This window comes from Aptenodytes forsteri, unplaced genomic scaffold (genome assembly GCF_000699145.1).
Source record: "Aptenodytes forsteri isolate BGI_AS27 unplaced genomic scaffold, ASM69914v1 Scaffold97, whole genome shotgun sequence".
NCBI lineage: Eukaryota > Metazoa > Chordata > Aves > Sphenisciformes > Spheniscidae > Aptenodytes > Aptenodytes forsteri.
In genome coordinates, this window is record NW_008795036.1 from 1404114 (window position 1) to 1429082 (window position 24969).

Sequence of the window (24969 nt, forward strand, 5' to 3'; positions counted from 1 at the left end):
TCTCTTTTCACACTTTTTCCATCTCTCTAACCCATTTGGGTGCTTGGGGTTACATTTGTGTCTTCAGATGTGTTATGGAGAAAGCAGACAAACAATGAGAATTGCAAAGGATTCTAAATCCAATTATTTTTTAGTGTAGCAAGCATAAAAGATTTATAGAATTGGAAAAAAAAAATGTCCTGCATATATTTCTCAGCTTCCTCATCAGTTTATAACATTTTAATGAGTCCTCCAGAGCAACCAGAATCCTCTTTTTGCATCTCAGGGCTTCTACTCAAACTACAGCATCTCTCTCTCTCTCTCTTCCCCCCCACTTCTCTCCTTCTCTCTCCCTCCTCTCCTTTGTCTTCTGTAGGCGGTTTCTTCTTTTGACCATGTCTAGCCTACAGATCAGTCCCATATGCTCCTTATGTTTCTCTTGCTTGCTCTTTCCTTAGTTTCTAATGCCATAATTCTTTCTGTGGTCCTTCTGTGGTTCTAAGAACTCAGAAGTTCAAGGGAGTAAAAAAAATAAAATCCCTGAGAGTTAAGTCATCCTGTCTTTCTGCCTATGCTAGTGAATGGTTGTCTCCTCTAAAGGAAGACTTGTAGGTGTAACTCTCCTGTCTCCTTAACACAGATCATGAGAATCACAGTAAAAGACCATCGTAAGACTTGAGAGGACAGATAGCCCACAAAAACCAAATTGGATTTTGCAATTTGTACAGCTGTCTTCTAACCACTAGCACCACTTTCTGCAACACCAAGGTTTACTGTCTGTCTTCACAAAACCACTACTGTGATCTCTGGTTCATCTCTAGTGCAATACCATGCATCAGAAAAGAGTTTATGCAGAAGCTAATAACTGATGATCAGATGCATGAAGCCAAATTGTGGTCTTCAAAGTCGGTGAAATTATTATGGTTGGCCTTCACCTGTAAAGAGTGGAATTGGGGAAAAAGGGACAGATTTTTAACTATGATAGATTAACACGGGGCCATGGATATCAGCAAAGTAATTTTCAACTTCTGTCAGTAAATACTGTTTTTTTGTTTACTGTGTCTTTAAAGAGAGTGGCAAATGAAGATAAAACACAGAGCAGATGTACCTGTCTGAGAAGAAACCTTTTATTTTCTGTTAAGCCTGCAGAATTTATAATAAATAAAATGGCAGGCTACATTTATTGCTGGGTAGTACCACATCTGGGATCAGAAGTGGATGAGTGATGTGATTCAGAATTCAGTTACTGAACTGGACAGCTGTAATAGCTGCTTGAGGGTCTTCCTTTATCTTGTGGAGTTATCTGTACAGCCAGGGAAGAAATGCTCTTCATCTCTTAAACTTGCTGCTGTAAAACAGATCTGACTCCCTGGAAACTTCCATGTTTTGGTGATACAGAGTGAGATCTCCAAGCATTGGCCAGATACTGACAGCTACTGAGAAAATGTTACAGGATCCAGACCATTTTGGGTTGGCTGTTTTTTAGTCAGATTAAGTCTGTTACAACTCTTTACAAAAGAACTATGAAGTATTACAAAACTCATCTGTGCTATCAACTGTGTTGCCAACTGGAAAACACTTGATATCATTCATAACAAATCCTGTGATATTTCCATCACTGTGCAAAATTATTCAAATAAGTACTTTTCTCATCCCTTTAAGTGGTTTGAGCCATGTACCGCTGTGATGTAGGAAGTTATTTAACAAGGAGCTGGTTATATCCTTAGGCGTTTGAGTCTGAATGAACAGAGGGCAAAATCATCTGTGTTGAGTCCAGACAATCCACCCAAGTAAAAGGCCTCAGCTGTGGAGCACGACATATTCTGATCTTGAGGGCTTGGGCATGGCAAAGTCAAGAGAGGATATATTTGATTAAGAGAGTGTAGTATTACTCAGTACCAAGTGAGAGAGTGAGGTATCACTCACTAAGGTACCAAGAAAGGACTGTGCATAAAGCAACTTGGACAATTATCTACAAGGCAAAAGAGAAAGAGACCATAAAGAATAAGCCAGTCAGCATGCAAAAAAATTGTAAATAAAGCCTGAGGCATGATGGAAACTCAATGTAGAGGACAATACTGCTCCTCACAGCAGTTAGCACAGATGAGCTTAGCAAGTCAGTATCTATGAAGAAAGCCCTAATTGTCTTCATTTAAAAAAAAAAAAATCTTAATTTTAAATAATCAAAGGAGTACTTGAAGCAGTCTCAGCATTGCTCAACAGCCTGTGTAACTGTTACATGAAATGCATGGCCAAACATTAGCAGTTTCCTCATAGCCTTACTCATGGTTGCGCACACAAATGTTCTCCCATTTGCTTTTAATGGAGGATGTCCCACTGTTCAGTGCAGCATTGCTCAGCTTAATATAGATAAATCTCCTCCCTTTCCATCTTACTAGTAAGTTGCCCTATTGATTTGAAAAGTATATCTACTGCAAGACAGAAGTTTGTTTCTGCTGCAGAGTTTGGAAGATTCATGGATCACGCTGGCTATCAAGAGTTGTCACTTTTTGTCCCCTAAGTGTGAATCCTTTTCCCAAATTGCCTGTCACTGATGATTCAGGACAAAAGAAGATGAAATATTAATGCTTTTCTAGCAAATATAAAACCTGAGTAGCTGCAATGTAACTACAATCACCTGGGTGTCAACGGTGATATTTGTTTTCATTCTGTGCTAAAACTGTTAACTTATAACTGCATTGAGTAACCCTTTATGACAGTGATTTGCTCAGCAAATAAATATCCAGTATGCTGACATTTTTATTAGGTAGCAAGTAGTCATCCAGAAATACTGACTGCTCACTACTTAGCCAAAGGCTCTGTAACTGCTTCTGCTAGGGATTATGTTGTCATTTTAATACGAGGCAACAGAGGACTTTCAAGGTTAGTCTGGGGATAGCCATAATAACAACAACCATGTATTTTAAGCGCCGTATCCGAGTTGTTTATTGCCTGCTTCTGCATAAAACACAAAGTACCATAGCTAAGAAAGCACTGTGTCCTGGAATTTAAATAGCTTTCTGTAGACACTGGCTTTGCTGTTTCCTACCATAGCTGGGTTCTTCTGGTTGAAGGTAAAGCTTAATGTCTGTGACTTCAGCTCATCTGTGAACAGCAGTTAACTATCATTGCATTTTCCTTTTGCTTTGCCTTCAGATACAAGCAGCATGCTCCTCACATTGACACAGATCATAGAGTCTCTGTCAGAACTGATAAGCTCAGCATCCAAACTCCTCCTGAACCATGTGGAATGACATGCAAGCCTGTTGGTCCTGTTGGCTGATCTCTAAGAATAGCTGCACCAGTGTCTCTCTTCCGCAGCCAGTCTCTTATTACAGACATGCTCAATCACAGGGAAGACGACTCTTTCTGGAGGATGGATGATAGCATTTCCCTTGACAGTCTTATTCTCTAAACATATTTTTGATTTTATGACTGTTCTCTACCAAACTCTGTAACGTGGTGGAGTTTATCTGGTATTCTGAGCTGGACTTCAGGGAAGGATGAGTAGGGATGTGACTGTATTCTGCTTTGCACTGGGGACAAAAAGGAGGAAAAGTGTGTAGGCTACTTTGTCCTGCTTGCAGCTTTTCTTCATTTAGTTATAACCCTTCTGATAAGACTTGATTGGCCACAATAAGACCTGGGTTTATATTTGAGGAAATACTAAACAAATGCCAGCTGAGCCTCTGTCCCCATCCCACCAACCAAAAAAAACCCTGAGAAAATGAAATTAAACTTTCTGTTGTTCAGTGAGCTAGTTTTCCCTTGACATGCATGATTGACTTGACTTAACAAACAACAAATTATCAAAGAAAAAAGGAAATAATCAGGAGGGTAGATTGACAGGGTAACATGCAGTGTCAAACTACTTTTTTCCTGAAGTCCAGTTGTTCACACTGTTCCTCTGCTTTTTTACTGACACTACTGATAGGTCACCTGGTGGCTTCCCACCCTCTCTGCTAGGACTTCATTTTCACTTTGGGATGGACAGGTGCCAGATGCAGAGTCTTCTCTTGGGTAAGTTGGCCCAGTTGAAGCTGCCAGTGATCTTTCAGTCAGAGCTGCTCTTGCCCTACACTAGCTATTCACCATTTCCCTTCTCCTTGCTCTGGTACTCTAAGCCAGCCATTGCAGTTTTGCTAGCAGTTTCTGTTTTTCAGCTCTTCGGTAAGAGCATAGAAGCAGCACACAGAGCTACGCTCAGACCTCTCATGTGTGGGGGACAGGCACTCCTACCTCACAGTTTAGAAGAGGCTTAAGTAGATTCTCCTACCATCTCTTCCCTCCCTCTTGCCCTGCACACGCAACTACTGACTTTGTGGCCAGAATCTGCAAGGTGTTTACATAAATTAGGGTAACCACTGACTCCAGGCATATTTAGGCATTATTCACTGCCCCAGATACCTATTTTCCAACCTGTAAACTTGTCTCAGCTTCATAATATTTCTCTCCTTTTCCCTTTTGTTTTAAACAGAAGAGCCTCCCAAACAAGATAAAACAACATGCGTAAAATAAACATTTCAGAGTTGCCCACTGACTTTTTTCATTCATGTCTCCTACACTCCAGATGTAGTCTCAGTATTATAGCACCAGATAGAGGGGAATGACAGAGAAGAACAGCTGAGAACAAGGTGATGTGTTAACTCCTTTTTATGGTCTTTCTCATGCATAGATCAATACATGGGAAATACTGGACTCATAAAAATTATGAAGACATTGGGCCAAATCCTAGTCTTGTTACATGAAGGGTTGTGGAATATGAAGCCCAAAGGCGGAGAGCAGGTAGATCCTTCCCCTGAAAGCTCTTAGAAGACCAGGGAATGACTGTTTTGTCTTTGGTCTACCTGGTTTCCTAACCAATGACTGGTATCGCCATTGGACTATCTCCTCCTGAACATGGCATGTCACGAGCAATACAGCTACTACAGAGCCACCTCTAGAAGAAAATGCCGATGTGTTTGCCTCTCTTACTCTCTGTATGTAGACTATGTGTGTGGGTATCTGTCACATCCCTGTACATGTGTTCAAACTGATGAAATTCTCTATAAAGCAGTCTCTTCCAAAAAATTAGTCTGAAAAGATCTTTGAAATCCTTCCTTTAGGATGGTGCTACCTTATGATATCAGGCACACGAGAGCACCCACAGAAGCCACGTTTGCAAAATAATTCTTCAAAATTCCTGCAAAGTGTCAAAAGACTGAAGTAATTCACTCAGATCTGCCGTAGGAGAAGTAAACTAGCACAGCTCAACAGAAAGCCCACCTTAACGCTGTTTATGCTTCAGCCCTTTCCAAAGACTTAAAAATACTGTTTATATGCTATACTGACCATCAGAGACTAGCTGAGAAGTTAGCACTGTTATTCAGGAGTTGGAATTAAGCGTGATTTATTAACACTGCAACATTGTCTCCTGCTGGCCACAGGCAGAAAGAGAGTCAATTCTTTGGCACGTCAGCTACCACCAGATCCCACCCCACTTCTCTGCATTTCAGGAACACACTTGGACTGTATTCCCTTGAATTCACAATGGAAATGAAATATTCACCAAGGAATACCTTCTCTTCCTTCCTATCTACATGGTGCATTAATGATGTAGCAATGAAAAGGAGGTAAATGGGTTTTGTTGTTGCTGTTTTGGGGGGGGGTTGGCTGTTCATTTAGACCATATATCCTTTTGCTTTCATCTTGAAGTACAGGACAGGAAAGAAATAAGATTTATTTTTGTCCCGCTTCTTCAAATATAATAATTGGTAGCTGTGACAAACTCCCTGGGGAGCCTTGAGTTTGAGCATCTGCTCCTCACAATCTTTTCACAGAGACAGCCAGAGACCCTCCTTGGTTACTGCTGTCCACCAGAAGACACTTACGCATCTCCAGACTCGTGTAGTCTGGAACTAAGATCTCTGCTTGGTTCTTTCAAAAGAAAGCTAATAATTTCAAAATGTCCCAAACTATTATGCTTGAAATACTCTAGCAGGTCTGCTGAAGAGTTGGGGTACCTGTGTACTACAACTTAACTTATATTCCATATACTTGAGTAAGGAACGTATTGTCATTACTTACCTAGCTTGAAATTACTCTTAACTCATCATATTAAGGTAAATACAAATAAAAACATTTATTTGCAACTTCTAGAATAGATGATGTGATTACAATCATTAGTGGCTCTTGCTTGAGACCTCAGAGATCAAAAAATAACAACCTCAGGATGATAAGAGGCATAGGGTGTTTAATCGCTATTGCTTTTTTCTAGGCATACTTGAACAGTGATTAAAAAAAATACATCTGCTGTACTTCCATGGTTTTCTTCATAACTTAGGCAAAACTGAAAAATTTAAATAAGAGAATATGGCTCTCTCAAGTGTCTTTTTGGCATTGCATTTGTTCTCTGTTTCTTTCATTTATCAGGACTGGCGTTGTGCAGAGCTGGGAGATCCATGCCTTGGTCTCAGAGTGACACATCGTATTTTATCTTTGAGTAGATGGTGAAATTGCTCAATTGTTTCTGAGATAACATAAATATAGGGGTAGAATAAAAGGACCCAGAGGGCCAAATTCTGCACAGACTAACACGAGTTTGCCTTAGGGATTTAAATTAAGACAGAATTTCTTTCTTGAGCTAAATTCATCTCTCTTATGTGCAAGAAACTTTCACTTAGGCAATTTTGAGTTATGCAGATCTAGCAAAACAAAATATGGCTTTTTGAGAAGAAGTGCCAAGTTTTATTTCATTTGAAACCCCACTGACTTCATTTGTGCTACACACAAGTAAAGGAAGGCATTTTTAAACCCAGAAACTTATTGGTGCATGCGTTATGATTTGGAATACGTACACACTGTCACTAGTTCTTCCAAAGGAAGATTTTCTCAACCACTTCACCAGAAAGTAATTCAATGGGTTATGGCTATAAATGGCTCAGCTTTAAAATCTTCCCTGCTGTTACAAAGAATAAAAGCAAATGAGGAAACTGTATCTAGACCAGAAGTGATGGTGAACTGAGTTTTACTTGGAGAAATGGAAAGGATGAATTTACTTCCCTATTTCAGAGAGTTCTCTGAACTAAAATATTTGAATGGGTCCTAGTGTGTCACTTCTCAGACATCCTTTTGAACTGAACTAAGTTGAGAGAGCAACTGCAAACAAAGACTGCAATGAAATGCCAAACTCGTGAGATTTTTTAAAAACCGATCGGCGTTCAGGAACTGTGAAGTCTAGTCTCTAATAATTTAACATTGATCCTACACACTCTGGGCTTTTGCAGGACAATTGGGTTCCCCCATCAGTCCGTTGAAAGCTGCTCTCATCCTAAAAGCGATCAAAAAAGTTGTACTGTGGTGCTGAAAATAACTAGTGCTCTCCTCTTTCTAAAGGCTGACTGAAGTGCCAGATACTTGAGTAACACAGGCGTTCAGATAAAGTGCTGGTAACAAACTTGCACATCTGCTGCTAGGTATACTCCTGTGGAATTTAGTGGGCTTGATTAAAGAGTTTTTAGCCATATTTGGGCAGCTACTGAAAGTCCGGAAAGGGAAGATGACTTTATAAGTAGTTTAAATGAAGCTAGGGATAAGCCTGTGAACAAGTGCCCATCTCCTGGAGACAGACAATAAGGTAAAATGGGTGTGAGAGAGACCTTTGAACCTTTGTTCATATATTAAATCTTACTCCCTAACCTCCTTCTGTTATAGGAACTATGAGCAGATGTTGAGTTCAGTACATACTTTTGGCAGCCAGTGATTGGTGTCCTGTAACTGCTTTGGATAAATACAGTAGCTCCAGTAAGCCCTGCCTAGTTGCATGTGCCTGGGACCTTTTCTGAAGCAGAAGTACCCTAAAGCAGCATGCTATAGGAGAAATATGGTCAGTCCAGCCTCCCAGTGGGCAACCTTTTTGATCCTGGGCTCTGAACTGCTGCATGTGTCACATCAGACTGTAATTTGCCCCACAAACATGACTGACTTCTTGCCCAAATCAGCACTAACAAAAACAGGAGGGAGTGGATGTGACATTTACAGTCTTGATTGCAACATGCCTTCTAAAAAGGAAAAGTCTACACACAGTTAAACTATGCTTTCGCTCTTCCAAATTCTAAACTTTGCCCAAAGACTTAGTCATTGCTTGAGAGGCCAGCCAGGCCGCTAGGCAGCATGCAAATGTCAGGTAAATTGGCAAGCTCTCCAACAAAAAAGGCAACGTTCACAATGCTCATGGTAACGTGACTGTATCGAATCATCCAGTTCATTGTTTGAGATACTTAAATTAGTTTGTAGAATTTGTGCTGAAAGAGAATTAAGCCCTGAGAGCTCAATGGAAGAGAAGTTGCTTTGCTGTAGTTTTTCCTTTGCAGATCAGTTCTAAGAAAAAAAAAAGCCTCCTAGTCAAACAACATTGCTAAAATTATTTTCTATTTTGAGCATGTGTTTAAGCTAATCCTTTTGTTCCATTCAGAGCTCATCTGGTGATGCAGTGCTCCCTTTTTTAGTTCTCAGAATTGTTGCCCATAGCTAATCTACGCTCATATCTAAGCCTTTAGAGTTTATACCCCTTTACGTGGACACCTCCGATTTCAACCGACTGAACTGGACTTTGTGAAAGTCTAAACGAATGGAATGAACAAGGTGCTGATGGCAAGGCATCTTGTAGGACATGCAGCTAGCAGGAAAGCATGAAGCATTCACAAAGAGTACGCAAGGTCATCTCTGTTTTAATTTATGCTATAGCCCCCCAGGGGTTTGGGCCGCTGTGTTAGAACAGACAAACTCTCTCGGATCCTTCTAAGTCTTCTTTATACAACTTAAAACAACATTTTTTTCCTTTCACAGTGTGTAACTAGCATCACCTCCAAATTACTCTGATCTGGTCTTGATTGCTATACGTAAAATATAAAAATGCATTTAAGACAAAAAAAGTACATATTTTTTGATTGGGGGCTAGATTCTTCTCTTATATGACTACACCACCTACTGTCTTTCCATCTATTATATAAGATCAATGCTTAAAATTACCTCTCCAAGGGATACTTTCTTGTCATCTGAGGTTGTCTAATACAGCCACTGCCACCAAGACTGTGCTTGTTTGAGATCAGATCAGGGACGAAGACCATCTGTTTGTATCCTAGCTTAAGGAAGACCAGAGTGATGTTTAAACTATAGCCTTCAGAACATCATCTGTGTTGTTATGACAAATGAGTGGTATGGACAATAACAATAGCCTTAGAAAATGTAAAACTTGCTAGGGGTAAGCCCTTTGGAAATGAATCAGGTTCTTATGGTAAGCATAAGAGGAAAAAGGGATCAATCTAGGCCTTCCTGTCTAAAGGTTTTGGTATTAATACTAATGTATCTTAAAACAGACATCTATTTGTATGCACATAATTAGATGTCTATGTATGGAAGTTAGGGAATAGGTGCATTTATTTTGTGGTTCAATATTTCAAGGATGCATTGAGAAGTGATCTTTTTCTTTCCTTCATACAGGTTTTAGACTGCACTTGCATCTAATTTATTGTAAATTACTGTGAGTTATTATTTAACATTCGCTGACACTACCCATTCATCCACTATATCTGCTTTGGCTGATGCTATCAGCTGCCATTGCTTTTACTGCTGCTATACATACTATAAAGATCTTTTACTCTTCAAAAAATAGCTCTGTTTTGGATCTCTAGGAGGTAGAAAAATGCTTTTACAACAGTTACTGACATCTGTTTCAGCATGTACATAATATCTAGCCTCACAGAATTTCTTCCTTTACTAGTGAAGACACTGTTTAAAAATATAGATAAATTTGATGAGAACACAGTAAGTTAGATTTTTCTGCCATGGAATAAAAATTCTGTAGAAATTTAAACTGAGAATAATTCCTATTTTTTCCCCCAGGAAAGATTCCCTCCAGTTTTGAATGGACTACAAAGTCAAATCAGACTCTTAATAATAATATTCAGTGCACATATTGACAAAACCAGACAATCATATAATGCAAAAGCAGTGCTCGGAGAACTCAAAGAGTTGCTAAGACAGGACCATAAAATATTAGAATTTGAAAATGTGTGAAAAGATCCATCCCCATGCTGGCTTTTTTTTTTTCCCCAGAAAAGGTAGACACCTCCACTTGCATATCCTTTTTTTGCCTGGTAGGATCTCGAGGCAGAAAAAACATATTCTGCATCAGGATATTTATTTGCATGACTTCTCTCCTCCCTTCCTCCTCAACACGGCACATGAATTTTTGATCATTTTCCACTGTACTGCCCATCACCGGTGATTTTATCATAATAATGATTACATGAGCGGGTGCAGTTTGCTCTTCTCACGTTTGTCTGTTTCACTCACCTGCCCCTTAGAATACATCTTAACTAACCATTTATTTTTTGAGGCATATTAATATCTTTTGTAGGGTCAAATATATAATCTTTTTTCCATCTGGAAGAAGTTTTCCATGTATAATGGGAATTTTTCCATTATAGGGGTTGCAACATAGACCCTGATGCAATTGATGAGTATTTAATGGAAAAAATAAGTAGCTGAATGCTACAGAATCCCAGATGAGAGAAGAGGGACAAAATTTGAAAGTCAGAACTGATAAAATAATAATCACTGCCTGTTTTTGGTGAGATTATGGGTACTGAAAAAACCAAAGCAAACAAACTGAAAACAAAAAAACCTCCAAAAAACCAAACCCCAATGGCCAGTCCTATTGTTATGCAATCAATGGGAAGACTCCAACTAACTTAAGTGGAAGGGAATGAAACATCAGTTCAGCGAACTTTTAAGATTTAAATAGTTTAGATAGCTCCCTTCCTTCAGCTGCACCACTGCTGAGTCCATCTCTGGATAAACCAAGAGGCCTTACAGGCCCAGGGGTGGCTGCGCTCTGGCCATGCTCAGGTTTTGCATGAGGCATTTCAGAAATATGTTACTGGGACACGCATGGAAAAATCTTCCACCAGCTGAACACTGAGGCAAAAGAAAATTGTGGTTTCACAAACAGTGTCTGAGGAAACAACTGCGTGTGATTCCTGTTGGCAGGGTATGATGCTCTGTCCCTGAAGCCAATGGATCTTCTGTCATTTACTTCAGGGTGTGCAGGATCAAAGAGGTGGTCTATGAGTTGGAGTCCGGTCCTTGTCCTGATCCACTGGTTTGTAAGAGTTATACGATGACTGATGGGGAATTCGTCTGGTGGAGGGACAGTGCAGCATTGCTCATTTGTGTTCCCACAGAGCCCCTTCTTTACTGTCCCTTTTTGCTCTATCTCTTGCGAGCTGCGGCGCGGTCTCCTGCGGTGGGTGTCCACACTGTCTTCCACAAGGCTGGTCTTGTGCTATGCATACCGTGAGCCTGTTCACAAGTCCGCGGGTGCAGTGACAGCATGCAGAGCTCAGTGGGATAACACAACACCAGGCAGGCCAGGAGGGCTGACCTCCACCCACGAGGGTGATGGTGCTGTGGATGGGCGATGCACAGCAAGCAGAGCACGCTGTGCTGACGGCCTCTCCAGGGTCTGCTCTTTCGCAGTGGTGCGCCACAGCTTCACTAGTTCTTGTGTACATGCGTTTTCTCCTCTTTTTCATTTGTAACTGTTCTGAGCAAAAGAGCTATGAAAAGGCCTGCTGATGGTATCTTTTAACAGAATAGATCAGCACATCTTCCAGACCTGAAACTGGTCATATTTAATCAATGCATTTTAATTTTAGGTTCATCCTTTAGATTAGAAAAAGAAGTTGTTTATAACTTTTGTATAAAATCTGTATTTTTTTATCTCAGCCAGAGTATTTTGTTCTTACTGGGGATTACTGGAGTTTTTGTCAATATCCAGTACAATTTGAACTCTTATTTAGAAGCATAAGGCAATATAAACATACAGACATGAAAAGGCAAATAGATGTGGTTTGTCCTGACCTGTAGAAAACGCTACAGGCAAACGATCACAGTGGCAGAGTGGGAGTGACTGAGTCCGGCAGCCCCTATTTGAATTCAGTGAGATCTGCTTAGGAAGAGCTTTCAAATACTTTTTCCTCTTAGTTTGTTTAGGGTTTTTTTGTCAGATGACGAAGATCTCAGGCACACGCTCAGCTTTCTCTTGGTGCTGGCGATTTCACTGCCTATTTCAGGCTGTAGCATGATAACGTCACTTCTGCATGGTTCCAGAAGAGCTGAAGTAAACACTCCCATGCAGTGCTCTGAGAGCCCACATACAGTGGCTCATGCTCGTTCTGCCAACAGAGCTGTTTCATCCCAGACACTATATTGTCTGCATAAATAAACTGCAACAGGAATTCATACACCAGGCATTCGTCAGAGATTTTATTTCTATTTTTGCAGCTTGCAGTAATTATTTCCTCATAGGGAAGCTGATTCTGCTTATATGGACTTTTCTTAAGATGGAGCATCTTTTCTGTACTTTTCTTATACTTGTTATAAAGAAAGATTATTCATCTCTAAATTTATAGCATCTAGACATGTTCCCACTTGCAGCACCCAGACAGACAGTTATTCACTTAGCTCTTCCCAACACCCATTTTAAAAAAAAAAAAACCTAATATTTTCATTTTGAAAACGACCAGAGTCTGTCTTTTCCATCATACTTAGCAACACCTTTTTGATCTTATGACATTACAAATTCATGTATTTCTTGCCAAAATTCAGGTGCCTATTTGGACTTGTTTGCTTTCCTATGTAAATGCTACTATTACCATGTTTGTGACCAAAGCCTAATCAACTCCTATGAAATAAAATATGAATTTAGTTAGTCAAATTAATAGATAGGAAGCTTATAACATTAACATATATAAATGCTTGTGTCTTTAATTAATAGAACCTCATAAATCTTGTGATAAATCTTGTTTCTGGGCTTTGCTTTCAAACTTCATGAGATTAATCAGTGCTGATAATTTCTTGAAGGTAAATTTTCCTCCATTGACAAGCTGATGCTGCAGAGCTTTCAGGCTTTTTCTGTGTGGGGAAGATGAAAACTTTGAGTTGAAGAAGGAACATGCGGAGGTCTCATTTTCTGTGCACTACAACCTTCTAGCTCACTGTTCTGGTGGAAGGCGTAAAAGATTGCTGGTAACACATACGGGGGTGAAAAGGCTCACTACAGTGGGAGGAAGTAAGTGAAGGCAGGTTCTTATTGCATCATATCTGACCAGGTCTAAATCTGTCCTTTGGTTTGTCTGCTTTGCATAGAGGAGTTCAACATGTAGTACTCACACCCATGTTTGTGCCTGTCATCAGAGAAAAGGCGATGGTCCTCAGTTCTGCTGTCCACGGCTGCCACAGAACCTCCTTTGGACTCCTGACACGTGGCCAGCCTGGGGTTAATTTCAGATTGCTCCAAGTTATGGCATAAGACTTTCTGTCACACAACTGGCCTGGAGTCCAGCAGCACAACGGCAGGAACAGTGACATTACTGAGGAGGGACACTGACCTCACTGAGGAGGAACAGTGATCTCCCTGAGGACGGACAGTCCAAAGCAGGGCAGCTTGGTGACCGTGGCAGGTTCTATCAACAGTCCAGTAATCACTGGGCAAAAGCAGGGCAACAAGTCAGGTCTAATGTCAGTCTAGGGTCAGTCAGCAGGTCACGGTCAGGGACGGCAGCTAAGGACAGGCCTACCCAATGACATAGCTTGGGCTGCAGCAAAGGCCTGTGGGCACATGGAGCCCCCAACCATGGGAGGAGGGCCAATGGAAGCCAGTCAGGGCCAGTAAGGCCTGTTGGTGTGCCCAGGGCCCCGGCAGCTGTGTGTGGTGCTCAGTCGGGGACATGAGCTTGAGTCCTTGACTGCAAAGGAGTAGCTTGTGAGGCTGAAGAGGGAAAATAGATCTTTAGTTTGTGATCTTAGATACTGTTGACTGAAGTTCAGCTTTAAGTCATTTGATCTTGAGTCCTTGATATTAACCCGATGGGTGAGTGAGGGGAAAACAAAGCTTTGTGAAATCAGACACCCTTGCCTTGCTCAGCTCTACCAGATCACTGGTGTGTGCCAGGCTCTGCCTTCTGGTCAGCAAAACCTTCTCCGCCAGGAGGCCTGGTGCTGCCTTCACAGGCTAGCACCGTCATCCCCGGCTTCGTCAGACCCCTGGCTACCAGAACCATCTTGCTATCTGAGTCTTGACTTTCATCTTCTTCCTGCAATGACCAATCTATTGAAATGCATTTGGAAATTAAGGTGGAGGGACAGAAAAAGGAAAAAAAAAAAGATGAAATGAGAAAGATAAAAATGGGGAGGGAAGAAAATGATCAGGGAAACTAGGATCTCAGTTTCCTTCTGCTAGACACTAACATAGCTTTTGAAGTGTTAGACCACATATTTTCAGACGTGCCTGGGATCACTCTCTGCTGAAGCTGCTGATCACCTGCTTTTTAGCTGTGAGGTTGACTCTTACGCTGAATGCCTGCTGTGCCAAATCCAACCGTCAAGGCAAAATACTTCACCTGCTGTAGTTAAATCTCAAGATTTTTTAAGCCTGTCTCCTGGTTTTTGGAGCCTGACTCATGGTTTCTGTGGAAAACTTCGGCTTGGCAAATGCTGAAAGCAGTGGGAGTATTTGCAGCTTGAAGGCACTGTTCAGCGAGAGGAAGGGTGGAGGAATCTGCCCCTCAGCAATTAGTAGAATCGCTTTCTACGAAAGGACGTGTCATTTGGTAGGTTATTTTAGCATGCTGTACAGATGCAGATTATTTTTTAGAATTTTTAATTGGTGATACCATAGCAACTTTATACAATGAAAAACAGTCCAGACCAGATTGTGCCTAACAACAACCCGCCTGTTTGGGGGTGGCATAAAGCTGTACCGACCCAGGAGGACTTTGAGAGGCTCTTGATGCTCTGAGTCTTGGTGTGGAAGGCTGTCAGATAGGTGAAATGGGTTCCTAAACCCACAGCTAGAGGGGACAGATCCAGTCCCTTGTCTCCTTACAGACCTTCCTGCATCCTTCGGGATTGGTCAAGATATTGCAGCTAAAACCCCGAGATGCCAGAAAATTATTTAAATTCCAGGGTTCTGATAGATTTTTACCCTCTGTGAATCAGAGATGGGAGAGTGTCGGAAGAAGTAGTGCAAGGCAGAAATACATGTAACTAGATTGTTTTGTTTCTAGGCCTACTAATGCTGCTGCACTATTGAGAAAACTCAATAGTTTTCTTTCAGTGATCAGTAAGAACTAGGCTTTTCCTCTGTGCATCCATCTGAAACATTGTTTACCCTTTTGGGGATAAAAATCTAGATGGGATATGTTCAGTGCTGGCCCTGCTTCCCTTGGTATCAGTCTGCCAGTGAGGGGCAGAGAAGGGTGTCACCAGGTCCCATGATGTAGATCTTCTGGTGTTCTCTCCTTAGCCAGAGGACTCTTTTTCATACCTGAACTTCACTTCAGGTGCAAATAGATCTCAAGTGAGATAAAGAGGCCATATTCAACTCCGTGTAGTATTGTGCTTTCATGCATGAAATCTTCGCCTTTCTATCATGTCTAAGACATGTATATGTATGCATGTATATATGTATATGACTGTGAGACATTTTGAAGTCATTGATAGAAATGAAAATGGACTGTGCTTGACACAGCTAGGGACCAGCATGAAAAGGCTAAATGTATGAAGTGGACAGAATGGATGCAAGCGTGAGGCAGTACATGAAAGTGGAGGATCTTGGCTAAAAGATGAAGAATAGATGAATCGTGAGAGCATTGTGGTTCCCAGCCCACCTAGGGAAGATGGAGAGCAGACAATGACTTTCACTGAGAAACACCGATGGGAAAAATGAGTCTTGGGGGAGCAGGGGGCTTTCAGAGGAAAGTAAGATGTGATCCTTACACTGTGATAGGTAGTTGAGATAAGAGAGGATTAAAGCAGTGCCGTGTATGTACTGTTTATTGTGGACACATATTACAGCAAAGACTGCCTCTTAGTGAATTTAGTCTTTACCTGGAGACAAAACTCAACACGTGATTAAATTGCACCAAATGTGTGGAGTCACCAAACGGTGACTCTTGGGAAGGAAGACAGTAACGAGATAGACAGAGATTTTACAAACTGTGCAGAAGCTTGAATGGAAAGAACTGAAACTGATCCAGGTAGTGGAGACATGAGGAAAGTATCTGACAGATTTCCCCCTTTCTGTATGGAAGAAAAAGGAGACGCATGGAAAGGTCACCTACTTACCTTGATAATATCAGACTTCCTTCTGCAAGGCCTCCAGCAGCCCTCTGTTGTACACAAACAGGTGTATGGGAAAGGAGCTTGAAGGAAGGGCAAGTTCGACACTTGGGAGCTGTCTGCTTCATTCCCAGTGTAAATTCATAAAAAAGCTAACACGGAACATCACTGTGCTAAATACTCATGCTCAAACTTTTTCCCACCCCTGTGGGTAGCCCTATGTCCCTGGTCATTCCCTAGAGGTATGCACAAATCGGCTTCAAAAATACAGCAGAAGAGGAATGTTGCTGAGCATCCCTTCATTCAAACCACTTCCCATGGGATTTTCAATGGAAGAAAGCAATCTGACTGTGGGAAATTAAACATTCTTGAAGCTATGAGCAGAATTTATCATGAGCTAATGCTATCGCAGTAGAAAACCACCTGAAAATGTCCCCAAGGGTCTTTTAATAACAATTTTTTAATGGATTCTTTCTTTGAAGATGGAAGAACATACTGTGTCTGTGTGTATGTTATTATTCATCTATAAGAATTTAGCATTAATTATCAATTTAAAGAAATCTACCAAAGACTAATTGGATGTATTTTTGTTAGTTTCTGCTGCTTATGAAAATGAAGTTCTGCATTTTGAATAGTGGTCTATGAATCATGGAAGTGTTTCTTTTTTAATTAGGGAGATATTAAATACTGATCCCCATTCTGCCAATGTGGTCAATGAATACATCACTGCTGGAAAGTTACATTTTAAAAATATGGTGGGGGGGACCTATTTTTTCGAACACATTCATGATAATGAGCTGAATTTTTCTCTCAACATTAAATTGCTTTTAATGAGAAGCTAAATAGGAAATAAATACCATGAAGCCAAAGCTTATGTATTTACTTCTGCATAATGCTGTGCTCTCCAAATCCCTTCTCTGCTTTATTAAACCGTAAGCTGTTCCCCTTGCCAAGTAATCTTAGTTGTTGAAATCTTTATATCAGTTTATGATAAAAGATTATCAGAATGTTACCATTTTTTGAAGAGCGGTATCACTTCATCTTTCATAAATACTAATTAAACAACTCAGGCTTACGTCAGTGCCAAGATTCATGTCAGCAGTTAGTGCAACTTGTTATTGTAAGATTAGTTCTATAATGAGCTGAATTTTTCTCTCAACATTAAATTGCTTTTAATGAGAAGCTAAATAGGAAATAAATACCATGAAGCCAAAGCTTATGTATTTACTTCTGCATAATGCTGTGCTCTCCAAATCCCTTCTCTGCTTTATTAAACCGTAGATAGCTGTTCCCCTTGCCAAGTAATCTTAGTTTGGTTGAAATCTTTATATCAGTTTATGATAAAAGATTATCAGAATGTTACCATTTTTTGAAGAACGGTATCACTTCATCTTTCATAAATACTAATTAAACAACTCAGGCTTACGTCAGTGCCAAGATTCATGTCAGCAGTTAGTGCAACTTGTTATTGTAAGATTAGTTCTGACACATTCCTTCCAGCACAGCAAGCAGTGGGATCCTGTGCAGCACTGGGAAGAAGTCATCTCTCTAGAGACTGCCGGTAGGTATCCAATAGGAAGGAAGACTGCTTTCTTTAACAAGATTAAAAACTCTCTGCTGACATACTCCCTAACTGAATCATCTCGAACTGTAAGTCTCACCACGCAGAAGGAATGAACGTATCACTCATCATCCAGTCTTCTCCCTTTATGACACTGTTAGGCCATTTGTATTACAACAGCTATACACCATGCTCGATGCATGGCTGTGGGGCTGGCTTAAGGACCCTTCTCTAGTCTGGTCAGGGATCATTCACAACTGCAGTAAGTGGCAATGATTTCTTGATTACAAGAACATCGAATGAGGCTTGCTCCTTTGAGCAATTACTTGCTGTGAAAGAGATGTAAGGGAGAGAAATGACCTTATTCTGTTCAGCTGGCATGTACGCTGCTGATTCAGGGGCATTCACTGGGCTCTGCTTAAAGGGGTGCTGGTAGTGGTGTCAGTGTCTAAATGTTACCATTTGAGTTAGTTGAGATATCATTACTTCAGTGCCCAATAGAAAACTAAGTAGAAAAAATGAGCTGAAAAGCTAAAAATGTACTTTAAACTAAGCACACATAGTTTCAGCAACTACAATGAGAATTTGGGAAGTAATGCCATCTCGTACACCTTGCAGAATTCATTGCATAGTCTTTGTCCAATACAGAAATGTTATGCCGACATGCAAACACTGGTATCTTAAGAGCTGTGTAAAATGTTGCATCTCCTTAGTAGAGCTCATCCTCAAAAGAATTGCTTTAATTGTTCAGATTTGCAGGGGTTCTGTTACAATGCCTTTTGGGTATCATTTCATTTTACTCCGGATGCTTGTGAAGTTGTAGAGTATGGTGACAGGGAGATACAGACAGACAATGCTTCAATGCAATACAGAGGCTGCTTGCCCAGCAGTGCACTGTGAACCAGTATTCTGTCTTGTTTCACAACACATTAAGACCCAGATTTTTCAGAATGGTGTAAGCATTTGTGTGTCCAGTTGGCATAGGCAGTTGCCATGAGTGTGTGCGCAACTGTAATAAAATGTAAATGTAAGGGACAGAATACATATCTAGTGGCCTGTGTGCCTAAAGTGATTCAGTGAGTAGTGCACTCACTCAAAATTGGATTTGAATCATATTGCAGTTCTGAAAACCAGTCTAGCCTGAAAACTTGGATCCTCACAAGAACTGAGGCATACGCTAGCATTGCTGTTTATGCTACATATCTTTCTCTCTTTTTCTCTTTTTAATTTAATTTTTCCTAATGAGGTACCATTTATTTTTAAAAAGGCACTGCATATCCACAGTCAGAAAGCTATTAAATAGGTAAGCCGCCTTTATCCTCCTGTTTGCTGCACTGACTTGAAGCGAGCACATGCTCTCAGTTTGGGCAGCTAATGATGAGTTTGGACCTCAGCATTAATCTGAAGAGGAAAATCATTATGATACAAAGTGGTCTGGCATCGGATTATACCATGCTAGAAGGTGCATTTAGACCCTGTAATCTGTAATCAAGTGCTACTTGGAATCAAGTGTATCATTCAGATACTGTCTTTGGCCATGTGTCTAAATACATACTCAAAAATATGCAGTTAAGATCAAATGCCAAGATATGTGTCTTCCAGGTGGTGTGTGTGTGGTGCTGTTCTGAGCATGCTAGTGCATAGAAGAGAGGTATAAACATGAGAGATGACAGAACAATTTTTGATTTCTGTCTTCATCATGTACTGAACATCAAGTGGGAGACCAAAGCGTCTTTACAGAAAGCAAAGCTGTGAAGCGTGATGGTACTTTTTGGCTTTGTCACATGTGCTGCATAAATGACAAATTAGTCCAAGCAGTATCTTATTTGAAGAACCTAAGTCTGCACAACTACTAGTAAGCTGAGCAAGATTTGGGCTCATAGATAGATGCATGAAAGCCTTGAGTTTTCTAAACATCCCAGACTGGAGGGTGCTTCTTAGCAACAGCTCATGAAGTGAGCAGAAATACAGTGGTCCTGGGTGGGTGCATCAATCATCATCTTTGTCATTATCCATCCGAAGTGGAGGGGTGTTGTGATATTCTTTGCTGGTTTTAAATCTGCAAATGTGGAAGAAAGCTATATCACAAACAAGTCCTCTGTTTTTACTGAAAAATACTGAATTCCTACCCTAAAGAGAACTTTCCGTTATTAAATAGAGCAGAAATGGGCTTCTTTCTGAACTTCAAGGGGACCACAGCTATACAATATGACTTTTTTAGGAAAGGTCTCAAATATTATCATAAAGGGCACCTGGACAGTTTTTTTTTTAAGGTAGAGAGAAATAATTTTAGTCTATTCCCAGTTGATACTAAGACTCAAGTCAAGAACTCATACTGCATTAGCACATGTGGCACTGCAACTGGAGACAAAGGCAATTTGGGCCACATTTTTAAACTCTTTGAGAATTATTCAGAGATTTTAATTTGTTTGGTTTTTTTGATTTATTTACTCTGAGGTTGGCATATTGTAGCTTAGACAGCACGTCTTTACGTGCAGAATAATACCCCAAGGATATGGGAGGGGGGTGCTAGGAAAGGCTCTTATATCAAAGGAAAAAGGCATAAAAAAGAGAAATTAGTTTAATTAATATATAGGAAAGAGGTGGGAAAATTAATGATGTCTCAGAAATCGCGGAGATGAAGTTTGAAGTTTCTTCCTTCAGGTATTTTTGAGTTGTGAATGTGTAAACATTTTGTATAGAACATATGGAAGAAACAAAGCTTTTATTTACACTTGCATAACTCAAAAACTGCTGAGTTTATAGGAAAGGAAAGGAAAAGGGAAAAAGGAGAAAGGAAAAAGGAAAGGAAAAAAGCAAATTTGGCTGCGACCAAGCATGAAACATTTACATTTAAAAGAAATACTTTTTTTTGTTTTGTTTTTGTTGAGTATTTTAGAAGGAGTTGCGAGTAACTGAGAAGGGGGATCTGAATGGGGAACAGAATGCCACCTTCACAGATAACCAACTACACAGATAACCAACTACACATACACACAGATAGAAGATATTTGGTGCATGCGAGTTCCTTAATTTAAACTTAAGAAGTATGATTTACTCTGTCCTTATGCTTAAACTAACTGCAATTTCAAATGCATAATGTATGTATACTATAATACTGGGGATGGTAATATCAGAGTGCTTTTTAAAGTGTATACCACTGTTTAGTCTGTTCACTATATTGGTATATAACAGGTATTCAGGTTGTTGAGTGTTATTGAAAGCTGACAAAATAACTGGACTTCCACCAGAAAGAAATAATTAATTAATTCTTTCCCCAAAGCAGAGATTGTTGTTAACTATTCCAGAAGAGTAACTGTTAAAGCATTCAGTCTCAGAGATACTCTAATGAAGACAGAAGGTTTATATAGGCTTGGCTAGTCCCCATGGTAACAGCCTTTCTACTGGGTTACCATAGGAATCGTCAAAGCCTTTGTAAGCCTCCCTTAATAGAACATATATGCTTTCCAGGCAGACTGGAATATCTGCTAGAGGATACACCTCCTGTTGTTAAGTATAAATATAAACAGATTTTGTTTTGGAGTGGTACTCATGTCTGTTTAACTAGCTATGCTACTCTTTAGGTTAGAGTCATATTAAACATTGGAGTCACCTGTGATATAGGAAAACATGTGAGAGCTGAGTGGTTTTACAAACAAGAGAACCCATATATGTTCGTACCTAACCTGCAGGGAACCACAAGCAAAAATACTGCTCTATACAGCACTTCCAACACAGCCCAAACGTCGCAGTACATTGCTCTTTCACCTTCCTGTAGACATTGCAGAGCTTTAGTCACTCTGAAGCTTTGCTGGACAAAAGTTATACAACAGGAAACAAACAAGCAAGAAATGGAGCCAAAGGAAACAAACAGAAACCCCGGCTGAATGACACACGCAGAAAGCAAGCCAGTGAGTGACTTCAGCTCTGTAAGTCTTTCAAGATGGTTGTTGTTTTGAACTTCTAAATAATGTTCCTTGAAACTATTACCTCGGCACAGTAGTAGTAGTTTCTTGGATAACTAGTCAGGGGTTGCAGTTTCACATCCTTGATCCTGAGGTTTTGAAAGAACAGGGAAATACAGTGGGGAACCGCAGGTTGTGAGGGAGCCATGCACCTATTTGCTGGTCTTGTCATCACGGGCTTCATTTTATTCAAAAGACCTTTACAAATGAAAAAATTTAATATAATTTTGGTTCTGTTTAAGCTCCCAGGATTAACACAATGTTCTCCATACAGAGGAATGACATTAATAAGACGACTTGTTAAGGAAATCTAGCCAACATCTTCAGGGCTTCTTATTTTTCCAAACAAATGCTAGCTACAAGGCTTTCTACTGTAAAGCTGACAGCATCGTAATGCTTTTATATTCTACTTTCCAGTTGGCTAAATTTCATTATATAGTTTGGGCTTATAAATCAGTGGAGTTGAATTGAAGGACATGGTCTTACAGGACAACACTAGCAGAGAATGTGGCCCTTGAGTTCCAGTTACCAAGATACCAGCTTCTACACATATAAAGATCTCCACGAAAAGCAGTGGGACTACTTACATGCTTTGGTTAGGTCTGTGCTTCCTTGTCTTACCAGAGAAAGAATTCTGACTGGAGAAAACAAAGGTTTTGGAATTACGTGAAAATGTGTTTGTTTTAAAGTGGATAATTGGAACTGCAGATGTGAAAATTGCTATATATTGTGGTAAGTTTACACAGATGGTGTGGTAAGGCATACCTCATACATTACTTCTTTCCAGAGCTGGTAAAAAGGCAATATATTTTTCCAGGAAAATATTTGAATGAAGCCAGAAATGTCATTGGTTTCACAAGTAACAGAGGTGCCACTATTAAGGACATTTTTGGACACCCTAGCCCAAAGATGATCTCTCTAGTTACCCAAAAGCAGGCAGTGAAAATCTGAGGATAGCAGTCATCCAGAAGTGATCTGAGAGGTAGAGGTGTATTTACAGGGAAAGGGGATGAGAAAAAAGATGAGATTTGTAGAAGAGTTAATAAGGGATTCTTCTGTGCATCGATAATTTAAAGGCTGCTTTAACTGTCCTCTGCCAGTTACGAGTTGCTCTTACACAGAATTTGATCCCATATTTTTGGTTCCATTTATCTGGAGCAGCAAGAGAGGCAGGATTATGTAGGGTATGACAGTATGAGTGCTCTCCAATGTGCTCTCCTACTAAAAATGTAGAATGCTTACTATTTTTGGAGGTCTGATTTCCCTAGCCATGCATTGTCTTACCAGAGCGGATAGTTGCAGGACTACCTGAAATGAAGGTCTAAAAATAAAGCCATGACTAATTCATTGTATGGTTCTACTAGTTATGTGTCCACCAAATGGAACAATGCAGCTTTAATTTCAGGCATTTTATTCTTTGACCATGAAAACAAAGAGGATGATGTGGCCAGATAACATTCCTTAACTCACCGTTATTATACAGCCTCTAAAAGGCCTTGTAAAAATGGCTCTACCTGTAGGCTTTCTGTAAGAGTTCACTCAGTATGTGAACTGCCCCTATTTGCCCTGCTCTTTGCCACTGAAGAGTCCTTACTGGCTTCATGTTGCAGAAACTGTCACTGAAGCTTTTTGGAGGTGAGAAATCCACCTGGTTTATGACTCATGTTTTGAGACTGTGTGGCTGCAATTTTTCCCAAGTGAGTCAGGTTGTGAAGAAACTGCTGTACTCACTGCAGCTTCCCAGTGAAATAGCCGATATATTTAATATGTTTTTATGTTTGCATAAGAAATCACTGACAATCAAATTGTATTTGTGTGCAAAACATGGCATGAGGACAATTTGCCTGGCCTGCAGGGCATGCACCACATCTGCTCCATTACTGAAGGTGATAAAATGGGTGGGGGCAGGGTGAACATATTCAGCAATTTTATGGCAACAGGAGCTCATTCTAAACTCCACTTGTTGACTATCTGCTGACAGATGCACTGCCTTTCTCAGTGGGCAAGAAATTGCACATGGCATTTCTGTTCTGGTGTCTGGCTCTGTCTGCCCTTGGTCCCACTTGTATCCCCACTCCTTTGTCTCCTCCCCATCTCGTGTTTCCTGTTTTGTCCTGCAGAGCCAGGGGTCTGGATCAGACCTTACAAAGGGATGGAACATGCATCACTCTCTAGTTCTCTCTCTGGTGTGTTTTTTACAGCAGATGTTTCCATCTGTGTACCTTGTTTTCTTTTCCTCAGGAATATGAGTATACATATGCAGCATATTGCATTATCTTTGTCTTTCCCATCTGGAGGACCACTTCTCCCTCCGGCCATTCTCAGGCACGTATAAATGCATTTACTTACACAGACATGTTTGCTGTAAAGCCAGGCTATCCTAGGCACCAGAAATAAAGGGAAGACGAATGTACTGGAGTCTCTTTGGCTCCTGTTGCTGTCTGTTCCGCTCAGGCTAAGGACTGAGGTAACGGAGTGGTGCCATGGCTGGATACAAGCTGTTTGGAAGGACAGGCTGGCAAGGCGAGGATGGGAAGTTGCCCTTCATGTGAGAGAGCAGTGGGAATGCATGAGCTCTGCCTTGGGATGGATCAAGAGCCAGTCAAGAGCTTAGGGGTCAGGATTAGAGGACAGAGAGATGTAGGCAATGTTGCAGTGAGTATCTGCTACAGACCGCCTGTCAGGAAGAAGTAGATGATGCCTTCTTCAGACAACAGGAAGAAGCCTCATGTTCACAGGCCCTGGTGCTCACAGGGGAAGTTTAACCACCACAATATCTGCTGGAGACACAACAGAGAAGGACACAAATGATCCAGGAGGTTTCTGGAGTGCATTAATGACAGCTTTCTAACACAGGTGATTGAGGAGATGACAGGCACGCTGTACCTCGTACTTACAAACAAGAAAGAACTGGTTGAGGATGTAAAGCTCAGGGGCAGCTTCTTCTCAGTGGTTCTCAGTGAAAGGACAGGAGGCAACGGGCACAAATTGCAATACAAGAAATTCCATTTAAACACAAGAAAATGTTTGGGTTTTTTTACTGTGAGGGTGGTCAAACACTGGAACAGGTTGCTGAGAAAGGTTGTGGAGTCTCCATCTTTGGAGATACACAAAACCTGACCGGACACAGCTGTGAGCAACCTCCTGTAATTGACTCTGCTTTGAGTAGGGAGGGTAGACTAGATGATCTGAAGAGGTCCCTTCCAGCCTCAACTGTTCTGTGATTCTAATTTTGTAATGTAAGAGAGGCAGTAGAAAGACTCAGATAAGGATGGAGAAGAAAAGGAAAAATGGGGATTG